The following is a 6518-nucleotide window of genomic DNA, read 5'->3' as shown; positions in this document are numbered from 1 at the left end:
CCGCCCGCCCGCCCCGCCGCCGGACTACTCCCCCCGAAGACCACCACTAAGCCCCCCCACTCCCTGGCCACGATCCGCTTGAATCCAGCTCCGCTGGGCCTGCTGTCCATTCCTCACGCCCCTTATGAAGCAGGGTGGGGGAACCCTGGGGTTCGCGGCCATCCCTCTCCCTCCCTCTCCAAGGGCCAGGGGATTGCCCCTGATCCCGAAATCCGGCCCCGTAACCGGAGCCTCCCTCCTTTCCAGCCCTCTGCTTTCCTCCCAGACCCCTAGCCTCCAGGCCTGGCGCGAAGCGGGTTGAGGGCTTGCAAGCCAGCTGGGTCTCCCACCAGGCTTGCCGGGTTCAGTATGAATTGCCCCCATCTCATCCTTCTTCAATTTGAGCACCCTCCCAGCCTCGCCTGGCCCGGTAGCCCCCGCCCCTAGAGCGAGGGCAGCGGAGCTTGGGCGCTCCGAAGTCATCCCCCGCCTTTTTTCCAGGGACTCGGATAATTGCCCCTGCCCCCATCACAGCACTCCCACTCCCGAACCCAGGCCCCGCCGCCACCTAGGGGTACCCCTTACCCTATGGTTCCTGCACCCCAGAAAAGAGGAGAAAGCAACCCCGAGAGAGCTCCCGTCGCACCTCCACCTCTAAGGTTGGAGGGCATTTTCTCCCGGTCTCTTCAAGACTTCATCACGGACACCCCCCCCCCAAAAAAAAAATAACAAGCCCTTTTTCGCCCTGCCCTGTTGGCCAGGTTCCCTTCGGATCGTCGGATCCTTGGATCAGGGTTTGGGGCCAGGTACTTCCAAGACCATAGCCTCCACCTCCTTTTCTGTAGAGTGGGGTAATTCCTATGGTTACCCCCCCCCGCCCCAGGATCTACAGACCCCCGTTTCCATGGAGACCCCCGCCCAGCCGAGGAGAAGACTCTCTTGGATCCTGGTGAACAAGTCTCACCTGGCTAAAAGAGAAGGAGGTCGAGAAGGGGATAGGGCAGGGCAGGGATGGGGTACGAAGGTGGGAAGTGGAGGGGAGCTGTCCCGAAGGGAGGGGCGAGGACAGAGAGAGCTCCTGAGAGCTCTACGTCCGGGGACGCGAAGAGGACGGCGCCCCCGGGGGGCAAGCTGAGAAGCTAAGGGAAGAGGAACGGACAGGGTTGGGGAAAGGCTTAGGATAGAAAGAAGCGGGTGGGGGAATACGAAAAAGCCGGGGAGTCAAAAGGGGTGGAGGGGTTGGGGGAGAGAGAAAAAAGACGCACCTGTTCCCGGGTCGGCTCCGCAGGGAGGCTCAGGCCGCCACCCGAGCTCCCTCTCACCCTCTTTGAACCACCACCCGCCTAACACTGCCGGCATCCGATGCCCCCCTCCGCCCCTTATCGCTACCGACCTCCTTCTCCTCTCACGGCGGCGGCGGTCGGACTCTAGGAACTGAGAGGAAGAAGGGAGGGCTCAGCAAAGCGGAGGAGAGACAGAGCCACACACTGGCAGCGCGGCGGCGAGCGAAAGAGTGAGGGGGAGAGCGGTGTGTGTGTGTGTCTGTGTGTGTGAGCGAAGCCTGGTGGAGTGGGTGCTGGTCGCAGGGCTCGACGGGAAGTCGAGTCCAGCCTTGTTCGCGGGCGGCGCCAGCCAGCGCTGCGAGAGACTACAACTCCCAGAATGCGGCCTAGGCGAGGGGGGGGATGGGGAGGAGGAGGCGAAGGGAGGGAGCAAGCATGAGAAGGAGGGACTAAAGCTGGGAGCAAGCGGCGGCGAAGGGGGCAGAGCCAAGCAGCCCCGGTGACACTGGGAGGGGAGGGGAGAGGAGGAGGAGGAGGAGGGGATCGCAGAGAGAACCGAGCAGATTCCAGAGAGAGAGGCAGTGGTAGCTGTAGCAAGCTGGGCAAAAAGATAGACTCCCAAGAAAGGCGGAGGCACTCAATCCGCGGGGCTCCAAGAGCTCCACGCCCCCCACCCCGATGTCCCTTAGGAGGGAGGTTGAGGAAGGGAAATGATCTGGGTACTGAGGCCAGAGGCTTGGTTGCCTTCCTTCCAACGTTCTCCACCTTATGCCCCAACCTGACTTTCTCAGGCCACTAGTGCCAGAACCAGTGTGTAAATCACTCTTTGAACCATCCCCAGATCTCCCCTGCCCTGGTACCACAGAGCACACGTATTCAGTCCCCTTTTCCCAGGAGCCTAAGGGAGGCTCCCCTTGCAAGCAGGGTGTGACTCTTCCATTCTTCCCGCACCCCGTCGCCACCCTCCATCTCCTTCCCCGGAACCCTCCCCGAAGCAGGGGCTCGCCTTTCTCTCCCCACCAGGAAAGAGTCCTGGGGGCGACTACCCACCTCTACTCTTATACTGGGCCCCAACCCACCAGCATCCCCTTCGTCGTGTCCCCCTTACCGAAGTATTAGTGGGGGCGGCTGTAGTTGGACTAGTGTCTACTTTTCCTCTGACACTAGCTGTCCTTCACCACGCTGACCCTGTGGAAACACAGAGAAGCAAAGCACATTAATGCTCCCTTATCCCACCCTCCACGTTCGAGCCCCCACAGAAATGGTTCATAGTAAAGAGGTAGGTACTGGAAGTGAGCTGAGAGTAACTCCAGTCCTCAAACCACATTCTGATCATGAAAATCCAGGGATCCGTCCCTTTCCTTAAAAGCCATCAAAAGAGCTTGGATCGGGGGCTTAATTATCTAAACCCCAGGTCCACACCATGCCAAGCAACATTACCTGGCAGGAATAAGACACAAACTAGGCTGCCCCCAAGGGAGGGAAAGTGCAGCCCTCGACGCCTTCCACCCCTCCAAAGCATACCACTAGGAGATTCAGATGGCCAAGGATGAGAGGGAGACGGAAGGGGTGCTGGAGATTTGGAAGGATTGTGGTGGGGAAGGGTCCACCGACCCCGAAGAGCAGAATCCAGATGCTAAGAGGTGGGGTGGGGGGTGCGGCATATTGCAGACGGCGTCTTCCCTCGGTTTTCCGGGAATCGCCTGGGAAGCCCGTCCAACACCGGGAGTTGCTTACCAGTCAGTCCCCTAACCCCATTTGTGCACGGGAGGCGACCGGAGCCCAGCTGGGAAGCCCGGGCACAAACTCCGCGGAAGCTGGCCTTCGCCGCCGCCGCCGCCGCCGCCGCCGCCGCTGCCGCCGCCGCGCTGCCTCGGGCCTCCCTCCCTCCGCTTTCGGCCCCGCAGATCTACCTTCGCCCCCGGCCGAGGCCAGACCCCGCTTGCAACTCCACGCCCCTACTCCACCCCCTGCCCTCCCTCCCCTCGCCCTCTCCTCCCGGTCGGGCCCAGCCCCTAGCGCCGCCCCGCCCTAGCGCTCGGTCCAGAGCCCAGCAAGTGCCCCGAACTCGCCCCCCGCCCCCACGCCCAGGCCAGCCGGGCCGGGCCTGCTCTCCCCCCTCCCGCTGCGCCCCGCCCCCCGAATCCACGTCCTACTTCGCCACCCAACTCGGCCCGGTCCCGGTTCGTCCCGCGCCCACGCCGCCAGAGTCCGCGGTTCGGTCCGGTGCACGGTCACCCACCCCGCCCTTGCCCGGGTGCCGGCCTGCCTGCCCTCGGCAGCCCGCCGGAACGCGCGGTCCCTATCTGAGTCCGGCTCGGGGTGCCGGCCTCGGTCCTGGCGGCAGTGCAGCGTCTCCACGAGGGCTCGGATCACGCAAGATCCGAACCCGCGCAGGGTGGGGGCTGCGAAAAGCAAGTTTCTTTATCCTCCCCCCCTGCCCCCGCCGCAGGGCCGCGCCGTTCCCGCCCCCGTCACAGCGCCCCCTTCACCTGGGCAGAGCCCCCCGGCTGCTGTCGCAACTTTGCTCTTCTCCACACCGCCCGGGAAGCGGGCGAAGCGGGAGTAGGAGGGAGGTGGCGCGGAGGGGGGGTGCTGGGATCAGGCCGCTGGGCTCCCGGAGGACACGTGGGGGAGGAGGGGAAGGAGGAGGAAGAAGGGGGCGGGCCTGCAGTTCTCGGGGCTCCCCCCTACCAGCCCCAGGGAAGCCGGAACCTCGCTGGGCAGCCGCAGACCCCGCACTGGCCACGGGGAAGAACGGAGCCACCTTTCCCCAGCCAGTCCTCTGCTCCAGGAAGGGGGGGGGGGGTGCCGCAACGCCGTTCGGGGTCGGAGAGCGATCGTTTTCGCTCCTGGTTGATGTGTAACACGCTCTCCCCGTTTTGTTGTTGGTTTTTTTTTTTTCTCTTTTCTTTCTTTCTTTCCTTCTTTTTTTTGACTCGGTCTATGTAGGAGGGCTGGGGTCTCGCCCGAGGGGAACGCCCCCGCCAGACACCCCGCCCTTCCTCCGGGCCCCCCACTTCCCCACCCTTGGCGACCTCCGCGCGTGGTTCTGGCGCTCCAGCACTGAGGCCGCGCTCAGGCGCAGCCCTAGCCCGGGCGCCGAAGTGGGACAGGTGCTAGGGCAAGAAAAAATGCCCCGTCCTCGCCGCCTCGCCTCGCCTCCCGATTCCGCTCGGCCCACTCTTCGTGGCAACCTCCCAGGCTGCAAAAACCTTGGGTCACCCTCAGTGGATATCACTTGCTAGGGTGTGGAGGCATCTGGGTTGGCGGGGAGACCCGAGGGAGGAAGGGACGAAAGGTCTATAAAGAGGAAAGCTTGCAAGACTTTACAGAGGGAAGTCTGCCTAGAAGGACCTAGGGCTTGGTTTCTGCCTGCTTTCCCTCTGGGCTCTTGAGACACCAATCTGAGTCCCCTGACCCTTCCCCTTTACCCTAACGACCGCCTGCCAGGCCAAGGGAATATAAATCCTTCCTGTGTTTATATCGCCGGCCATCCCTGAGACTTGAAGGGCTTATAGGCTTGTGGACCCACATTCGAACTCTGATGACTTTTACATTAACTCCAAGGAGAGAGGCTTTGAGGAGGTGAAGCTGCTGCTTGACATGTCTTTCAGTCTTAGGTTGTTTCTTAGCAGCTCCAACGCTGATCTGGTGGTGAGGACTTCCAAGGTATTGTCTCTACCCAGAGGGTATCAGGAGACATAGTCAACAGTTCCTAGAGGATTCGAAACAGGATGTGAAATAACAGGAACTTGGGAAAATAATCTCTATGTCCAGACATATTGATATTATTTAATATATATTTATCTATGCTAAGGAAGCCAGAGAGGTCATTTGAACTAGAAGGAAACCCTGCTGGATTAATGACTTTCTCTGCTCCCTACCCCCACCCCCCCATTCCCACCCCTCTAGGCCCAGAAGTTCCATCTCTGAGCTAGGGGGTGTTTTGTTTTGTTTTTGTTTTCTTCTTTATGAAGTCTTCATGGATGGCAGTTGAGACTTGCCTGCTGTTCCCCTGACCTGGTCTGAGAGATGTGTATGAGAACAGCTAAGGCTCTGGTGGTCTTGCTATTGTCTGAGATCTGCTGTTTGTACCCCAATTGCCTGTCCTCACCACCCTCACCACTAATTTCGAGCAATGTAGATATAGTAGGGCCATCCATTTTTTTCCCCCTTTGGGAATCTCTTCACTAGTTATTTTACTTGGCCACACCTGCCCTCCCAGTGCACACACCCACACACCCACACACCCACATTTAAAAACTGTTTTGCACCAAGCAAAAATGAGGATTCAGAAATATGTTTGAGTTCATCAACATATGAACTCAATATGCATCACTTAACAGGGAAATCACCTCCAAGTGCCTTGCTCTTGCAGATCCTGCTTTAAGTTGACGGTCTTCGCTGATTTTAATTATTCTGGTAATTACTAAATCGCCACTAATCTTAAGGCCTTACTTAGGACTCTGCTCCCCACTTTGAGGCTGAAATGGATGTTAGACACATCAATTTTCACTAGTCTGTCTCTTACCATTTGACTGCAAAATAAAGGTTAGGGGAAGATGGTTGCTTCCTGGGTGAAGCTGGAGCTTTTTTGAGCCCTTTCCTGTTGGGGGCCAGACTTCCTGCCCTACAGATGATGGGAAACCAAGGATCAGTGTGGGGAGAGCTGTGAGAAACCTTTAAAGTATGGAGATAACAATGATTATTTTATTTGAGGCTCGCACCACAACATAACCATAATAAAATGCCTTGCCTTTGTATAGCATCAGAGTGTTTACAATGCCCTTATGTGATTCAATTTGTTTCTCACTATAGTTCTTGGTTCTGTTATTGAGGAAACTGAGTCACTTAAGCCTCTATGGGTGGCTTGCTCAAGGTCACAGAGTGAGTTTCTGAGCCAGGAATCCCAATAGTCCTGATGCCACATTTGTAATTCTTTTCAGTATAATACAACACTTTTGTTAAATGCCAAAACAGCCCTTTTCGGGAAAATTGTCTTTCTCAATTCTCCCATGCCTAACATCTACTGACCCAGACAGGACACTCAGAGAGGGTCAGGACACTCAGAGATGTAGGTACAATATAAATAAGATTGTTTAGGAAGAGTCTAAAAATCAGAGCCCAGCCCTACCTTGTTGATAACTAGCAGTGGTGGCTCTAGCAAACCCTAATATTTGACCAAGAAGTAGTTCCAGCCTGATGCCATGTTCTTCATTATGTGTCCCTTCCCCCATCTCTAAATTACAGAAA

The 6518-nt window shown here is 57.9% G+C and overlaps 1 protein-coding gene across 3 annotated transcripts in view; it reads right to left on the bottom strand.

Annotated features, from left to right (window-relative positions):
- Bcorl1 (BCL6 corepressor like 1) overlaps positions 1-3881 on the bottom strand; it is a 64982-nt gene extending 61101 nt beyond the window's left edge. Inside the window, exons 1-2 of one of the 3 annotated variants that reach the window (XM_021153041.1) lie at positions 3755-3881; positions 2371-2450 (exon numbers count right to left, since the gene is read on the bottom strand). The gene's annotated coding sequence lies outside the window, so the exon portion shown is untranslated. Of the gene's footprint in view, positions 1-1372; positions 1645-2370; positions 2451-2999; positions 3180-3754 lie in introns of those variants that run through there. The other 2 variants (XM_029473519.1, XM_029473520.1) reach the window with 2 other exon arrangements.
- Positions 3882-6518: the final 2637 nt, after the last annotated feature.

This window comes from Mus caroli, chromosome X, assembly GCF_900094665.2.
Source record: "Mus caroli chromosome X, CAROLI_EIJ_v1.1, whole genome shotgun sequence".
NCBI lineage: Eukaryota > Metazoa > Chordata > Mammalia > Rodentia > Muridae > Mus > Mus caroli.
Note: the sequence above shows the minus strand (reverse complement) of the source record. Positions and strands in the feature narration are given on the sequence as shown.